The 16,394-nt window shown below is 42.1% G+C and overlaps 1 long non-coding RNA gene across 1 annotated transcript in view; it reads left to right on the forward strand.

Moving 5' to 3' along the window:
• LOC135109170 (uncharacterized) overlaps nt 1-16,394 on the forward strand; it is a 165,368-nt gene that overhangs the window by 34,856 nt on the left and 114,118 nt on the right. Inside the window, exon 2 of the long non-coding RNA XR_010272602.1 lies at nt 5,354-5,689. This is a non-coding gene — a long non-coding RNA (uncharacterized LOC135109170). The remainder of the gene's footprint in view (nt 1-5,353; nt 5,690-16,394) is intronic.

Genomic DNA, 16,394 nt, shown 5'->3' on the forward strand with positions numbered 1-16,394 from the left:
TCCTCCATTCTCTCCTCTTATGTTCTATTCCTGCCTTCATTATTTTTGTCTTTTACTCCCCTCTCCCGCTGAGCCTTTATGTTTACTACTAAGGATGTGTCCCTCCCTATCTCTCTCTCTCCGTGACGCGACACGATGCAGTGTAGTAAGGAAAAAGCGTAATAAAACTTCCCTTGTCTCAGCTTCATTTTATTCCACAGTATCTCAGTTTTCCTCACGCCACGCCACGTCACACAGCAACGCAACACCATCACGCGGCGCGGAGACGCATACAGCACACGCATATCCCTCTCGCCCACATAACGTTGAGAAATATAGAACATAACGTAAGGAAAGCTGCAAAAAAATGGTATATTTACTCGTGGGACTCCTTATGGTAAACGTATGATGGTATACCTAACCTTACATAACCTAACCTAACGTAACGTAACCTAACCTGACCTAACCAGACCTAACGTAACCAAACCTAGCCAAACCAAAATTTACCAAACCAAACCAAACCTAACCTATCCTAACATAAGCAAACCTAACCCAACCCAACCCCACATACTCGATATCACCGCTTTCCACAGCACAAGAACACTTCACACCTCCTTCCTTGCCCCACCACCACCACCACCACCACCACTTCTACCACCACAGCCGCACTTCTGCTCACACTTTACACATAAGCAGCGAACGTGAGGGTAAGAGGCACTCAGTACAAGGCCTCGCTGGTGTAATAGAGCGGCCCATTAGCGCCTACGAGAAGCTCAAGCACGGAGGCCTGGGCTGGAACCTCGAGGCTGGCCGGTGGTTGGGACAAGAGACCTAATTCTGAAACACTGCGCCGCACCTCCACTGTTTTCAAGAGGGTCTTTTTGAAGTAACACGGGTTTTTAAGGGTGTTTTCATGGTTCTAGTGACAGATTAAAAGATTTGTTATATTATTAGTAGGAGAAACATCTTGGAAACTCGGCTAATCATCTGTGGCCTGGGAGAATAGGGACCTAATTCTGAGACACTGCCCCGCACCTCCACTTGTTTCAGGATTGTATATTTGAAGTAACACTAGTTTTAAGGATGTTTTCATGCTTCTTGTGATAGATAAACAAGATTTTTTGTATTATTAGCAGGAGAAACGGTCTTGGAATCTCGGCTAATCGTCTCCTTGGCCTTGGAAAATAGTCATGGTGAGAGCGAAGCGTTTGTAGACACTGGCAAAGGAAGGCTGCCCCGTGCTGGCTTTCCCTGACTTATCTATCAGTTCCTGCATTATCCAGCCTTGCCCCATTTCTCCCTGTCCGAGGTTGACCGTCTGTTACCGCCGCCACCACCACCACCACCACCACCACCGCCGCCGCAGTGCCGAGGCAGTTCTGCGTGGGTGCGGTGTAACTGTCGCTTGCATTGCGTTTATCTTGCGTGTTTTTCGCTTTGTTAGGGAAAGAGTCTGGGGGAAAGACACCGTAAATTCGTGCACCCGTGGCCTCGCTTCGCCATTATGTCGTGTTGACTCTGCGTTAACGAGTATCGGCTTGGAATTTCGCTACGAGTCTCAGGGTTGTCTGCCAGATGGCGCTTTTGTGTTGCTGTCAAGTCCACTGCAGATATTTTGCCGGCCTGAGAAATAAACTAGTGGTCCTGACTCAAAACCTGTAAGGAGTGTGTGATTTGTGGCTTGTTTCGTTTAAACTCGCGATATTATTTTGGTAGAATGTCTCTTTAGTTCAGGTTGACGAGGGCCTGGCGAGTGGCGGGCTGTGAGAGGCGGGTGTTGGCGTGTACACCACAAAGGCGGCGTGTGATTACAAACCTTAGAGCCTCGCCCAAATCAGCCCAGCTTTCCAGGATCTGGTTGTTATTAGCAAACTGCCTCTATCTCACTGAGGCTTATCTTGCCGGCTGACTGACTGGTTGACTGGCTGGGTCGGGGTTAGCTGGCTGGCTGGCTGGCTGAGTAACGGACTGGCAAGCTAACTGCCTGGATGATTAACTTATTAACTGTCTGGTTGGCTGATTAAGTGACTGGCTGGCTGAGTGGATTGCTTTCACTGGCCTGACGGTTGGGTGGCTAGCTGACTTTCTTACTGACCGAGTGACTGGCTGGCTGTCTTGGCTGGTTGGCTGGCTGTCTTGCTGCTTGATTAACTGGCTTGCTGGTTGGCTGGCTGGCTGACTGGCTGGCTGGCTGGCTCGCTGGCTCGCTGATGAGATAGTTGGGTGGAGTCTAGCAAACTCAGTATCGTTAAGTTTATATTGTAAGTTAATTTAAGTTTTCCGGCAGTGTAAGCTTGAGTGTATGCCTGCGCAGGATACCCCGTGTGTGAATTAAAGGAAGTCTGGCGCCTCTTTGACCTCACTTGAAGGGAATGAAGTGCAGGTGGGGCAGGGATCGAAGGCAGGTGTAAAGGAAAGTGATAAGCTAAGAGGGGACAGATGGGCAGGGGGAAGTGAAAAGTGAGGCAGGGAAGGAAAGAGAAACGCTAAATGAAGGAGGAAGGGGAGGAAGGGAGAGATGGAGGAAGGAAGGAGATTATCGAAGTTGGGGGGGGGAAAGGAAGCGAGGAATGGAGGGGGATGTCAACGGAAGGGGATTACGAAGTGAAGAGGGGAAGGGAGAGGTGGGGAGAGAGAGAGAGGAGGGAGAGGGAGGGATTATCACGCGGCAATGCAGGAGGATGCAGAGAGGGAGGGAAGGGAAGAGGATGAGAGAGGGAGAAGATTAGCCATGGTCAAGGGAGGGGAAAGGAAGGGAGGAGAGAAGATGCAAGGAAAAGGGAAACAGAAAGGAAAGGGAGAAAGAAATAGTGGAAATACGAAGGAGAGAAAAGGAAGGATGGCTACGATTAGGGAACAGAAGATTGGAAGGAGGAAAGGAAGGAAAGGAGAGAGGGAGAGGAGAATTAAGAGAAGAAGGGGTGGAGTACAAAAGGGGGAGAGGAAGAATTGGACAGTAGGGAAATTAGCAAGGAATAGATAAGACGAGAGAGAGAGAGAGAGAGAGAGAGAGAGAGAGAGAGAGAGAGAGAGAGAGAGAGAGAGAGAGAGAGAGAGTGTACAGTACAAATGAAGCCAATGAATCGTACAACTCTTCATTCACCGCCTCTTTTGTACCAACCCTCACGTGCTGCGCTTTTTTTTCCCCCTCTTTTTTTAATCCTTTTTTTTTCCTTTTTTTTTTTTTCATTTTCACGAGTTTCCGATGCTCAGTCATTAATTCCACCCCCGCGGCTCCATTTGTTCCCTCGTGTTGTTTTTCTGATTTCCCCTTTTTTTCCCCCCTGTGTTGTTGATGAAAATGCACCATTGTTCCCTTGGACTGACTATTTTTTCCTTTTATCCTTTCGTTTCTTTCTTTCTTTTTTTTTTCTTTCATAAGCAGGGAGGTTTGGTGGAGGGGAAGCACAGGAGGAGGAGGAGGAGGAGGAAGAGGAGGAGAAGGAATAGAGGGAAGAGGAAGTGACGATGAAGAATGAAAGTGGATAGGATGCATCATTACAGAGAGAGAGAGAGAGAGAGAGAGAGAGAGAGAGAGAGAGAGAGAGAGAGAGAGAGAGGATTTGCAAGATACGAGATAAGAGATAAGAAGAAGGAATGAGACGTATAGAAGATAATATCGACAGCAGAAGAGAAGCGAGAGTGGAGATGGAGGAGGAAGAGTAGAAAGAGGAGGAAGAGGAGGAGAAGGAGAATGGCTTAGCACTGTGAAAGGAAGAGAGGGCGAGGCGACAGTTGTGGCTTGTAGAAGGTGAGGATATGATGAAGCACGGGAGGGGACACAACGTAAGAGAAGAGGGGAGAGAAGAAGAGGGCGAGGAAGAAGAGGAGAAAGGAGGTGAGAAGGAAGAGCTACTGCGGACACTGGTCACCATTTGCCTTAGATTCGAGCTGGGGATGGTATTATATGGAAGCATTAAGGAGATTTACACCTGAAGGGGTCTGAGAGTAACCTTAGCGCTGGAATCTGTGTGTTTTATCCCCGTATTCTGAAACACTTCGCCGCCGCACCTCACCTCCACTACTTTCAAAGGCTCTAGTTGAAGTTACGCGTGTTTCTAAGGGTGTTTTTACGGTTTAGGGAAAGATTGATGTGATTTTTGTATTATTGATAGGATAAATAGTCTTCTAAACCCGGCTAATTGATATTAGTCGTGGTGAGAGCAAACGGTTTCTGAATACTGGCTTAGTCCTCTCTCTTTTCTTGTCAGTCTCGAAGCGCCCGTTTTCTATAAGGCAGGAATTGATGCTCGAGTCATTATTATTTTTATTTTTTATCTCCTATTACAGAGAGAAGTTTTGAATTTTTAATTGTATATAGTTTTTTTTTTTATTGTGCTTAAAATTTGTATTTGTTTTTTTCTTTTTATTCGTCTATTATTTTTATTGCGTTTTTAAGTCTTTCTTCTTTTTAATGGTGCATTGTTTGTTTTCATTCCTTTTTTAAGTCATATTAGTTCTAGCTTTTTTTTTTCATTTTAATCGTGCAGTGTTTGTTTATATGTTGTTTTCTTTTCCAAGTTTAGTTTTTTTCCTTTTTTCTTTTTACTTTTTAATCATGTGTTTGTTTTTGCATTTTTTTTTCTAAGTTTATTTTTTTCATTCCTTTTTTTCTTTATTTCCTCGTGCGTTTGGAAGTTTGTTTTAAAATTTTATCTGTGGCGAGTCTTGTGTTTTCAGAATGGAGGTCTCGCGCACGCTGGAAAATAAAGTTAGTTCGTGTTAGATGTGATGTGGAAATGCTTAAAGTTTAGCCACAAGACAAAGTTATAGCCTTGTGTGTGTGTGTGTGTGTGTGTGTTGGTTCGTCTCACTTTATCAGGCACTTTTTCTCTCTGCAATCTTCTTCTCTTCATCTATTTTCCCCTCTTTATTATTATCACGTCCCTCCTTTTCTCTCCTTCTTTCAGTTTTATCGTCCCTCCTTCACATTTCTTCTGCATTACCTTCAGTATTTCACATCACCGCTTCCTATCTCCTTCCTTCGCCCTTACGTTATCTTCCCTCTCTATCTCATCAAAATATGCGTGATTGGTTGACCGTTCTTCTCCTCCTCCTCCTCCTCCCGTTTTTTTTTTTTTCTCCTCCCAGCTCCTCCTCGTTATTTTTCTTTCTTTGTTCCTTTTTTTTTTCACCTCCTCCTCCTCCTCCTCCTCCTCCTTCTCCTCCTAGTTCCTTCTCGTCATTTTTCTCCTTTTGTTCCTTTCTTCATTTTTCTTCTTCGTTCTTCCTTCTCCTGTCCCTCCTCTTCCTCCTCCTCCACCATCACTCCAATCTCTCCTTCCTCCTCCTCCTCCTCCTCCTCCTCCTCCTCCTTTCCTTACAAACATTTGCCTTTACGCCTCATAACACGTCTCATTTTTCCTCCCGACAGGTGCCTCGCTTCGCCCATACAGTGCAATCCATCATGGCCTCCACAAGAACCACAGTGTCTCTTCTTCCACGTCTTCGCTTCCTTACATTTCCGCTCCGTCAAGCTTTCGCGTTCTCGCCTCCTTATGCTCCCCACGTCCTCGGTCTCGTATGCTCCACGTCCCTGCTCCCTCATGCTCACACGTCCTGCAGCTCATCAAGTCTGCAAGTCCTCGCTCCTTCATGCTCCAGGTCCAAGCCGTTCTCTTACGCTCCACTGCTTCACAGCCTCTTAACATTCACCTTCTCGCGAGGAAAGTTCGGAGGTGTGGCGTTGTCTTTCCTTCCAGCGATGACAGTGAGTACATTTTTTTTTTCTTTTGTTTCGTGCATTTTTAAGAGTTTTATTTTTAATTGGTGTTTCGTAGTACGATTTCGAGTGTTTTTTACGTTTTTTTTTTTTTTTTTTTTACTTTTTTTTTTTTAGGTGGTGATATTTCGTTGTACAGTTTCGAGTCTTGTATTTTTCCTTTTTCTTGGTTTCTTTCTTTTTTTTTTTTTGCTGGAGGGAAGAGAAATGAAGGTGGGAATTTATGAATATATATATATATATATATATATATATATATATATATATATATATATATATATATATATATATATATATATATATATATATATATATATATATATATATATATATATATATATATATATATATATATATTTTTTTTTTTTTTTTTTTTTTTTTTTTTCAGGAGAAAGATAACTTCACTCATAAGTTCAATTTTGTTAAAAGTGACCTACGTATTTGTCACTTTTTATTTACTTTCTCCAGTGTGTGTGTGTGTGTGTGTGTGTGTGTGTGTGTGTGTGTGTGTGTATAGGAAACCTTGGAAACATACAAGCAATATTTCAACCCATTCCTTTCATTCCATCTCTCTCTCTCTCTCTCTCTCTCTCTCTCTCTCTCTCTCTCTCTCTCTCTCTCTCTCTCTCTCTCTCTCTCTCTCTCTCTCTCTCTCTCTCTCTCTCTCTTCCTTCTCATTTACTTTCCTTAACTATTTCACATCCATTCCCTCATTTCCTCTCGTCCCTTTTCTCGTTCCATTGATTTCCCTCGCAATCTTTCCCTCTTCTCAATATCTCCTTCTTTTCTCCTTGCATTTCCCTCCCACTCTCCTTCTCTTTCCTCCTTCAGCTACGCCACATCTTACGTCATTCACTTTCCCTCCTTCACCACCTCCTGCAAGCTCCTATTTATCCCTTCCTTCTCCTTCATTCTCTCTCCCTTTCTCTCGTGGCGTCTCTCTCTCTCCGTCAACCTCAAAAGTCGCTGAGGGAACATTCTGGTGAACGCTAATGGCCAGAAAACAAGCAAAGGAGGAAAAGAGACGGGGAAAAGAGAGAGCGCACGCAGTAATTTATATTTTATTTTTGGGGGGGAGGTGGAAAAACTGGAAAAATACAAGGAAGAGAGGTTTTAATTGCGTTCTTTGCGTTGCTTATGGCTACGGAAGAGGAGGAGGAGAAGAAGAAGAAGAAGAAGAGGTAAGTGGAAAGCGGTGTGCCTGACTGTAAAACAAGAAACCAGTATTGCACCCTCTTCCTGCTCTTACCTGGAAGCCACAGGTCACTCAGATAAAGGAAGAGGAATGGGAGGAGGAGGAGGAGGGGGAGGAGGAGGAAAAAGAAGAAGGGTAAGAGGAGGAGGAGGAGAACAACAAGATCGATAAAAGGGAGGAAAATGAAGAAAAAAGGAAAAAAAAAGAAGGTAAAGAAGACGGAAATCGATGAATAGGAGGAGGAAGAGGAGTAGGAGGAGAAGCACATGGAGGAGGAGGAGAGAGGAGAGGAGAGGAGAGGACTTAGCCAAAGCCTTAATCATGCCAGCCTCTAATACGCGAAAAGGCAGGAAAACGGTCTTTTGATTCCGCCTCGCACAGACGTCGGTATTCCTTGAATGATTTGACTTGAAAGGCGAGGAGGGGATGGAGGGGGACGTGAAGGGTGGAGGGAAGGGGAGGAGTGGGTGGAAGGAATGGGAGTAGGGTGAGGGATACGTGAAGGGTGGAAGAACGGGATTAGTGGATGGAGGGCAAGGGGACAGTGGGTGGAGGGGAGGGGAGGAGTGGAAGGAAGGAGGGCGAAAGGGCTGGTAAGTGGAGTTAAATTTCTTGGGTACATATTTGTTTTGTTCCTCATACATGCACTGATTTTTTCTGCTTTAGTTTTATTCTTTGGCATTTCTGGTATTTTCGTTCTAGTTTGTTTAATTTTTGCGACGTCTTACATAAAGTGTTTACTCTCAGTCGTAAGGAAAATAATTTATTTCCAAGAAGTTGGATTGAATATTAAATAGATAAATGACGTCATGTCTTCGTTAGATACGCAATATTTTTTTTTTCTACTCTGTTCCTGTTTTCATACTTTCACTTTTCCACAAACTCTCTGAGAAGGAGCAAAGTTAAGAATACAACTTTTACTGCATCTTATTCATGCTCCCTCGAAGCCCGCTCAAGTACACACACAAACTTGCTCCTTTACCTCACAAATCAGGGTTTCCAGGAAAACCAGAGCATATATATATATATATATATATATATATATATATATATATATATATATATATATATATATATATATATATATATATATATATATATATATATATATATATATATATATATATATATATATATCACTGTGAAAATGCTTGGTCATCCGGAAGGTTGCTGGGTACCAGTAGATGACAGAGAGGAAAGCAGGGAAGGGAAAAGTGTGGCAAGCCTTATATTTGCTTGAGGAGGGCAGTGTTTTGCCTGTTTGTTCTGTTTGAGGCCAGTGCTCCTGGTTCTCATGTTGCTCACTCGCAGGAGGGAGACAGTAGGTCCAACTTTTTTATGTAACCCCTACGTTGCGTAATAATTTATTTGATCGTTATCATCTATTAAACATATTTTTAGTTTTATTGAATCCTCGCGCTGAAGAGAACAACCTGGGTTTTTTGGAGCTGCAGTGTCACACCGGCAGAGGAACATCACACTTTATACGAGTCCTTATGTCGTGGTGGAGAAAACCACGTGACACACTTCGCGGCGGCACATCTTGAGACGCCCTCGTATAGCGGCCCGACTTCTCTCGTAATCTGCCTGACGAAAGAGGAATCTGGGACTGTTCGGGGCTGGCGAAGAGGGACTAAACCTGAGTTACGAGGTGGGGCTGGACACTGAGATAAGGCTGGGTCGGGCCGGTCAACCCGCCAGATACCGCGGGACTGATGGCTCGGGCTGTCAACGGCGGAAGCAAAAATGTTCCTCTTTAGAACCCAGAGAGAGATGGCGAGGACCAGCCAAGTGCTCAAGTTGGGGAAGGGACGGTCGTTCTCTCTCTCTCTCTCTCTCTCTCTCTCTCTCTCTCTCTCTCTCTCTCTCTCTCTCTCTCTCTCTCTCTCTCTCTCTCTCTCTCTCTGTTCCACCATTCCTCTCATCTATCCACCTTTTTCGCATCACATTGATAGATAACGGTACTTGAAATGGAAGTAACACAAAGGAAGACAAAGGAAGAACAAACAGTACCCGTGGAAGTGAAGGGCGTGTTACTTTGCTGTTGTTTATGGTTATGCAACTCCACGGTCCACACAGAGGGTACCCAGTGTCCACTCTCTCTCTCTCTCTCTCTCCCTCTCTCTCCCTCTTCCTTAGCCAGCACGCCACTCAGACGCCAGACAAAGAGGAATCTTGGAATTCTTTTATAACCTAACCTAGCGACGTAACAGCGGCAGTATCACTCATTCCTCTTGCTCCTTCCTGGTCCTCTTCTTCTTCCTCGTCCTCTTCCTATTCCTTCTCCTATTACTCGTCTTCATTTTCTCCCTTGTCTTTCTGATTTTCTTTTTTTTTTTACATCTCCTTTATCATCCCTTCTTGTTCTTCTCTTCTCTTCTTTTCTTTTCTCTTCTTCTTCTTCTTCTTCTTCTTCTTCTTCTTCTTCTTCTTCTTCTTCTTCTTCTTCTTCCTCTTCCTCTTCCTCTTCCTCTTCTTCTTCTTCTTCTTCTTCTTTTTCTTCTTCTTCCAGTCCTCCTCCTCCTCCTCCTCCTCCTCCTCCTCCTCCTCCTCCTCCTCCTCCTCCTCCTCCTCCTCCTCCTCCTCCTCCTCCTCCTCCTCCTCCTCCTCCTCCTCCTCCTCCTCCTCCCAAAGGCACTCTCCAGAAAATGGAACCTGAATAAAGTACATTTTAAACCTCCCGTAGGCGTCACTTGATCGCCATTAGAGTGTTTTACTAAGCAATGGAGACACGTAAGAGGGAACCTTATATTGTCCTTGTGGTGACTCCTACCCTTCGTTCTTCTATTACGCGGTGGTGGTCGAGAGCCATTAGCCTGGAGGCGGCGGTGCTGGCGACGCTGGAGGAGGAGGAGAAGGAGGAGGAGGAGAGGAAAATTATGAGAACTAGAAAGAATAAGTAAGAGGAGAAGAGAAGGCCTAGAGTGTTTTAAGAAGAAGAGGACAATGAGGAACAGCGACAGCACCAATAATAACAACAACAACAACAACAACAACAACAACAACAACAACAAAGAAGAAAGAAGAAAAGAAAAAGTGGAGGACGGCGACGATGAGGAAGAGAAAAAAAGAAAATATGAAGAAGATGATGATGAAGAAGGAAATAAAGAAGAAAAAAAAACGAGGAAGGAGGACAACAACAACAACGTATACCAAGAAGACAACCACCACCACCACCACCACCACCACGACCACGACCACGCCCACTAAGACGACCACCACGAGGAGGAGGAAGAGAAGGAGGAGAAGAAGGAAGAGGAGGACATGTATCAGGGCCTTTATCGATGTTTATCGCGACCCACGTAAAGCAGTGACCTGGGTAAAGGCTTCGTAATGCGCTTGTAATCTTATCCTGCCTCTTACCTGCACGGGGCTTTCCTTTCCTCCGTCCTCCCCGCCTACCTTCCTCCCCCCCGTGTGCTGCGTTTCTTGTTGTATTTTAGCGCGGATTTATCGAGAGAACACAACTTACACTTCCGTCGTATTTTGCCAAGTGGCCGCGGAAGCTATCTGGGTTTTAAGTTCTCTTGTATATAAGGTATTTTTCCAGTCACTTCATATCCTGTAACTCCTCCTGCTCTTTTTCATTTTTTTTCTGTTTTCTCTTTTTTCCAGTTTTCTATTTTTCCGTCTCTTCGTTTTGTTTATGATACGTATTTTCTAGTGCAGTTAGTTCATATCTGTAACTCTTCTCGCCCTACTTCATCTTTCTTTCTTTATTTTGCTTTCCAGTTCTCTATTCTTTTCAGTTTTCTTTTTTTTTTTGTGTGTGTGTGTATTGGGTTTTTTTTTTTATGTAAGCCTTCCTGTCCTTCATCTTTTTTTATGTATTCTTTGTCCAATTCTCTTTTTTCATCTTTTTTTTTTCCTGGTGCATGAGATGTTTTTTCCATTTCATATCTTGTAACTTTCCTTCCCTTCTTCATCATTTTCCTTTATTATTTTCCTCTTCTCTATTCCTTTTATATTTTCTTTGCATAGAAGACATTTTTTTTCTATTTATTCCATAACCTGTAAATTTTCCTTCTCTGTATATCACCTTTTTTTTTCTGTATTCCAATTTAATCTTCCAGGTTAATCTTCTTTTCATCTTCCCTCTTTTTTTCTTTGTTTTTATATGTCATTTTTTTTTCTATTCACTTTCTATCCTGTAGACGTTCCTGTCCATTTTTTTTCTTTTTGTTCCAGTTTTCTGTTCTTTTTTTTTTTTTTTTATATACTCTTGAGGTATTTTCTACTGCAGTTACTTCATATTAGTAATTTCCTTCCCTTTTATCTTTTTCCCCATTTTTATTCCAGATCTCTTTTCTTCTCACCTTTCTTTTCCTCAATTTTTGTGTATTTTCTTGTCTATTTTTCTTTTTTCTTGAGTTCATTTGGGTTTTATTAATTTTTACCTCCACATATCTCTAGTTCTTATTTTTATCACCATCTTTATCCCCCACATCCCTCCTCTTTCCACTTACTTTCCTTTCTTCGCCTCCACAAAACCCCCACGACCTGAATATTTTTTTTAAGTCACCCCTCTTACTCGTATTTCCTTTCCCTCTTGACCTCCGCCTCCTCGCCACATCCTCGTCCTTTCCCTCCCTCCTCAGGCCACCGCACTTCCCTCATACGATATCCATGCTTGACATATATCCCGGTAAAATCTCAGAATATCGTTCCCCGTTCCCTCCCCACTAAGGCCCTCGGTGGTGTGAACGGCGCGCTGGTCATAGAAAACGGAGTGGAGTTTGGAAGGTCGTTTTCTTTAGGGATTTTCAAGTGCGGCCGCAAGATGGCAGTGTAGCGAGTGGGGATTTTTATTATTATTTTTTTTTTTTCTGGCTTTTCTAGTTCTTGTGTTTAGGAGTGTTTCTTTTGTGTGTGTGTGTGTGTGTGTGTGTGTGTGTGTGTGTGTGGGAAGGGAGGCGTTTTTAGCTCGTATTTTGGTGAATGTTCGGGTTTGGGATGTACTGGTGCGCGAAATGGTGTGCTAAATGTGACGTGGTGGATTGTGATTTACTCGTGTGTCTGCCTATAGTTATTATCAGTAGTTGTTATTGAGGTTTTTTCTCTTTTTTCTATTCCTTAATACTGAATACTAAATGTTTCAGTATTACGATCTTTTGCAACAAGTGATATGTGTGCTTTGTGCTTTGTGTGTGTGTGTGTGTGTGTGTGTGTGTGTGTGTGTGTGTGTGTGTGTGTGTGTGTGTGTAGGCATTTCTTATTTTGACATCCTCATTTCTTTTATCTGGCATGTCGCATTTATTAATTTATTAACTAATAGATAAAAAAAAAAAGTGTATCCTAAATATCCAATATCAGGCACTATATTCAGTCAGACAGGGATTCTTAAGTCACTGAAAGACACTCGTATATACCCCAGTCCTACGGCAACAAAACATTATAGTGGAATAAATAATCCTCTTTTTGCACATGACACGCACAGTGACTCGTAATAACTAAACGCACACCATAACCTGCCCAGCGCGGAAAGCCAACCTGTCTTCAATGTTATCAGCGGCAAGAAGCACCTGACGGGGGAGAAATATGGCCGTGACCCGCACAGGCGCGGCGGAAGCAGGAAATAGCCGCTGTAAATCAAGACAGATAGCAAAGACCATATTAAAGTTCAATCGTATATTTGGACGCTCCGGGACCTCTTAATTCCGGCCGCTGCTGTATCTGTAATGGCGACACGGGCCTGGCTCTGATTATAGTGCACTCCAATAACGTATGGCACGAGCTGGAGTAATGGCCGCGTTCCGCATCGAAGGCACCAAGATAACCTGTGTTTATGTCCGAGGAGCAGTGATTCAGAGCACCCGGAGCCAGTGCGCGCCGCGGCCCCGTGCGTGATGCAGGGCCACTACTGCCATTATCCCCGCTCACTCCTGCTCCAAAGTGTCTGGCGTCCTGGTGTTGGGGCGGGACCTGATTGTAATTGTTTTAGTACAAAGTTTTTTCATTTGTGGGTATTGGTGTGTTTTTTATAGTGTCTACTACTGGTAGGCCTATTGACGTCTTGGAGTTTCTCTTGAGTTCTCATTGTAATTGTTTTAGAGCCACGTTTTCAAAGTGAATAGGTAAAGTTTATATATATATATATATATATATATATATATATATATATATATATATATATATATATATATATATATATATATATATATATATATATATATATATATATATATATATATATATATATATATATATATATATATATATATATATATATATATATATATATATATATATATATATATATATATGGGTCTGTCACGTGTAAGCTTACTAATCGTTTGCGACAGGAATTGTAATTGTTTTAGAGGTGAGTTTTGTAATGTGTTGGTATAAATATTTTTTTTTTTTATGGACGAACTGTCACGTGCAGGCCTGCTGACTCCTTGGAGTGTCCCTTGATTTTTCATGTTCTAATGTTGTTGTGTTCATGGTGAGATTGACCTAGCTCTTGGTTTTAAGTTCATTATAGCCTTTTTGAAGAATTTCTAGTGTAAATATTATTCTGATTCTTTTATTAATTATGATTATGAGTGTTATTTTTCACGTTCACACTGAAATAGAATTAATTCTTGTTGATGCTGTCTTCAGTTTATTTTATATCTACTTTGAAATATTGTGAATGTAAATATTAATCTGATTTTCTTATTATTATTTTGCACTTCAGTTTCCATGTAATATATTCACGGTGAGTTTCAACGCTCTCTCTCATGGGTGTCTTTCGTGTTGAGCCTAAACGCTTTGAAGTGGATATTGTTCCTGTACTCATTGTTTGCCTTGTTTTTCATATTAATCCTCGGCACACACACTAAGGCTTTGGTGAGCTTTGCATACCGCTGGAGTGTGGCGGCGAGGCGATGTTTCTCTCCTGGAACAGTGCTGAAGAAAATAGATACAAGTTTTCTTTTCTGCTCGCTTGACGCCTCTCCGCGGGACGTCCCCTTTCCTCCGTACATATGTGCCGTGCGACCCGCCTCATTATAGTCTCTAATTTACGGGCCTCATTATCCGCGGTGAGCTATGGACCTCATTATAAACACACACGCTGCATTTCCAGGAGCACTGATACTCTTGGGGTCAGTAGGCAGCCATTCACACTAGTCTGATCTTTATCGTGAATGTAATTATGGCGCTAGAAGGTGTATGTAGGTTGAGGGACCGTGTTAGTTATCTTCTTTCGTCTCTTTGATCTTCTGTATTCCTTTTATTTTTTTCATTGTTTTTAGTTTTATGTGCAAGGTGGCTACTTATATGTATTTATTTATTTATTTATTTATTTATTTATTTATTTATTTTTTATTGCGATGAAAAGTTGAGAGAATAACGTTTCGTGGCACTATATAGGCCGGGGTGCCGTGTTATGTATCTTCTTTCGTCTCTTCCATCTTTTATTCTCCTCTTCCCTTTCCACGTTTTTTTTTTTTTCTCGCAAGACTTAATATAAATAAGGATTTTTTTTTTTTTTTTTTTTGTAAGAGGGAAGGTCTGGCCTAGAACAACAAAATGGCTGAAAAAAAAGGAAAGAAAGAACAAGAAAAAATGACCCAGTGAAGGTGCTAGATCCCAAAGAGTGCATCAAAAGGGTTATCCAAAATGTAAGAATGGTGCGATAAAAAGAATAAGATAATTAAGAGATAGAGAGAAAGAAATAGAGAGAGGGAGAATATAACCAGAATTTTTTTTTTCTTCTTTCAGTCTATCTTATCCTCAGTTCTCGATACCTGTATTTCACTACCTACCTAGCAAGAAGTGAGAAATAACCACTTACTGAACAATGCAGCCAGACTCGGATCATCTCAGCCTGACACTTGCTGCTGGTGACGCCGAGGAGCAAGTGACACGCTCTCCTACGTGTTCTCTTACCAGCCAACCTCTCACTGTCGCCTTACCCTGACCTTGTTGAATAATCTGTGCCTGGTGCGTGTTACAGCCGGTGATGAGCGAGTGAACTTTTTTTCTTTTCCTTGTGTTTTTGTGTCTCTCATCCTTTCCCTTCCAGCGTGCTTGGCGTGGCTGATGTGGTGGCGTGGTGGTGCGTCTTTAAGATATCACCATTATTGGCAACTAGGTCTTGCGTTTTGTTTATCGCTTCCTCCTTTGTGGTGAATTGCTTTGTCAGCCGCTGATTGGCCTCCCGCAGGTGAGCTCTGGTAAATGGATGAAGCTGCGTGACTGTTTAGTACATTTCTGTGACTTGCCCGTGTAATTATAAGATGTTTGGCCCGCTACGTAGCATTTTTTGTTTGTTTATGGCATAGTATTTGAAGTCCCTGTTTTTGGTGTTAGTTCTTGGTGTGACTTTAAGATGCGATATGGTTTTTTAGCATTGTGTATAGGTAAATGTATTTGATAAAGATGTTTTTTTAGTCTTATTTTTACTTACATTTTATTCATTTATCTATTGCTTGTTTATTCATTTGTTAATTTTTTTTTTTTTTTTCGTGCATTTTTGTTTTGCTAGAGTGGCTCAGAATACAAAGGCAGTAAACAAAAATTACTTAAAGGACTGCCGCGTGTACACCTGCTGGCTACTTTACAGATACCCCCTATGTTTTTGTAGCATACGTCTCATTCCTGTAGTAGAGTCACAGATTGTTGATGATGATGAATAACGTTTGCTTGATAATTCCAGCATGTATCACGTATGCAGCGTACTAATGTCCAGTGGTGCTAATGGGGAGTAATGTGGGAAATATCCAACTCATGTTTAATGGCAATGATGTGGAGGAAAAGTTATGTTTTTTATACTACAAAACGAAAGAACATTAGCTGTGTGTGTGTGTGTGTGTGTGTGTGTGTGTGTGTGTGTGTGTGTGTGTGTGTGTGTGTGTGTGTGTGTGTGTGCGCGTGCGTGTAATAAATCACGGAAATTAGTCGGCTTTTTTTTTTTTTAAGTAATGTCGACATTTTATGGAGACGAGCGGAAGGACGGTGATGGGTTGGCGTGAGTCGCTCCCTGAGGGCACCTGTCACCTGTCACCTGTCACCTGTCACCGCAACTCACCTGTGTAGTTAGCTATTCAGGTGTTCTCCCAGTATGTGGCGTCACGCACGTACCTGGAAAAGAAGGACAGGAATTAAGCACCTCAGGCATCAAGTAGTCATTAATTATGCATTAAAAAAAGAGCCACTTGTGTTCTTTACTTTAATTTATGATATACCTGTAAAGAAGAGAGAAAATATGAATAAGTAAATGTGAAGTATGAAAGAAAAGGCATCAAGTAGGCGAAGTTAAGTATTACAAAGAGCCACTTCTGTATATACATCTGGCAGTTTATGATATACCTGTAAACAAAGAAAATACAAATACGTAAATGTTAATTAGAAAACAGTCTTTGTAAATTAAATGAGCCGGGTATAATTTTCTTTTATGCAATTTGTAATGCCATTTGATATTTTTGAAGAATCTAATTAAATCTTGTTGCTTCTCTTCCTCCTCCTCTTCCTGCTTTTCGCTATCCTATTTATCTCATTGTGCAAGTTACA

The sequence above is a fragment of the Scylla paramamosain genome, chromosome 18, assembly GCF_035594125.1.
Source record: "Scylla paramamosain isolate STU-SP2022 chromosome 18, ASM3559412v1, whole genome shotgun sequence".
Taxonomy (NCBI): domain Eukaryota; kingdom Metazoa; phylum Arthropoda; class Malacostraca; order Decapoda; family Portunidae; genus Scylla; species Scylla paramamosain.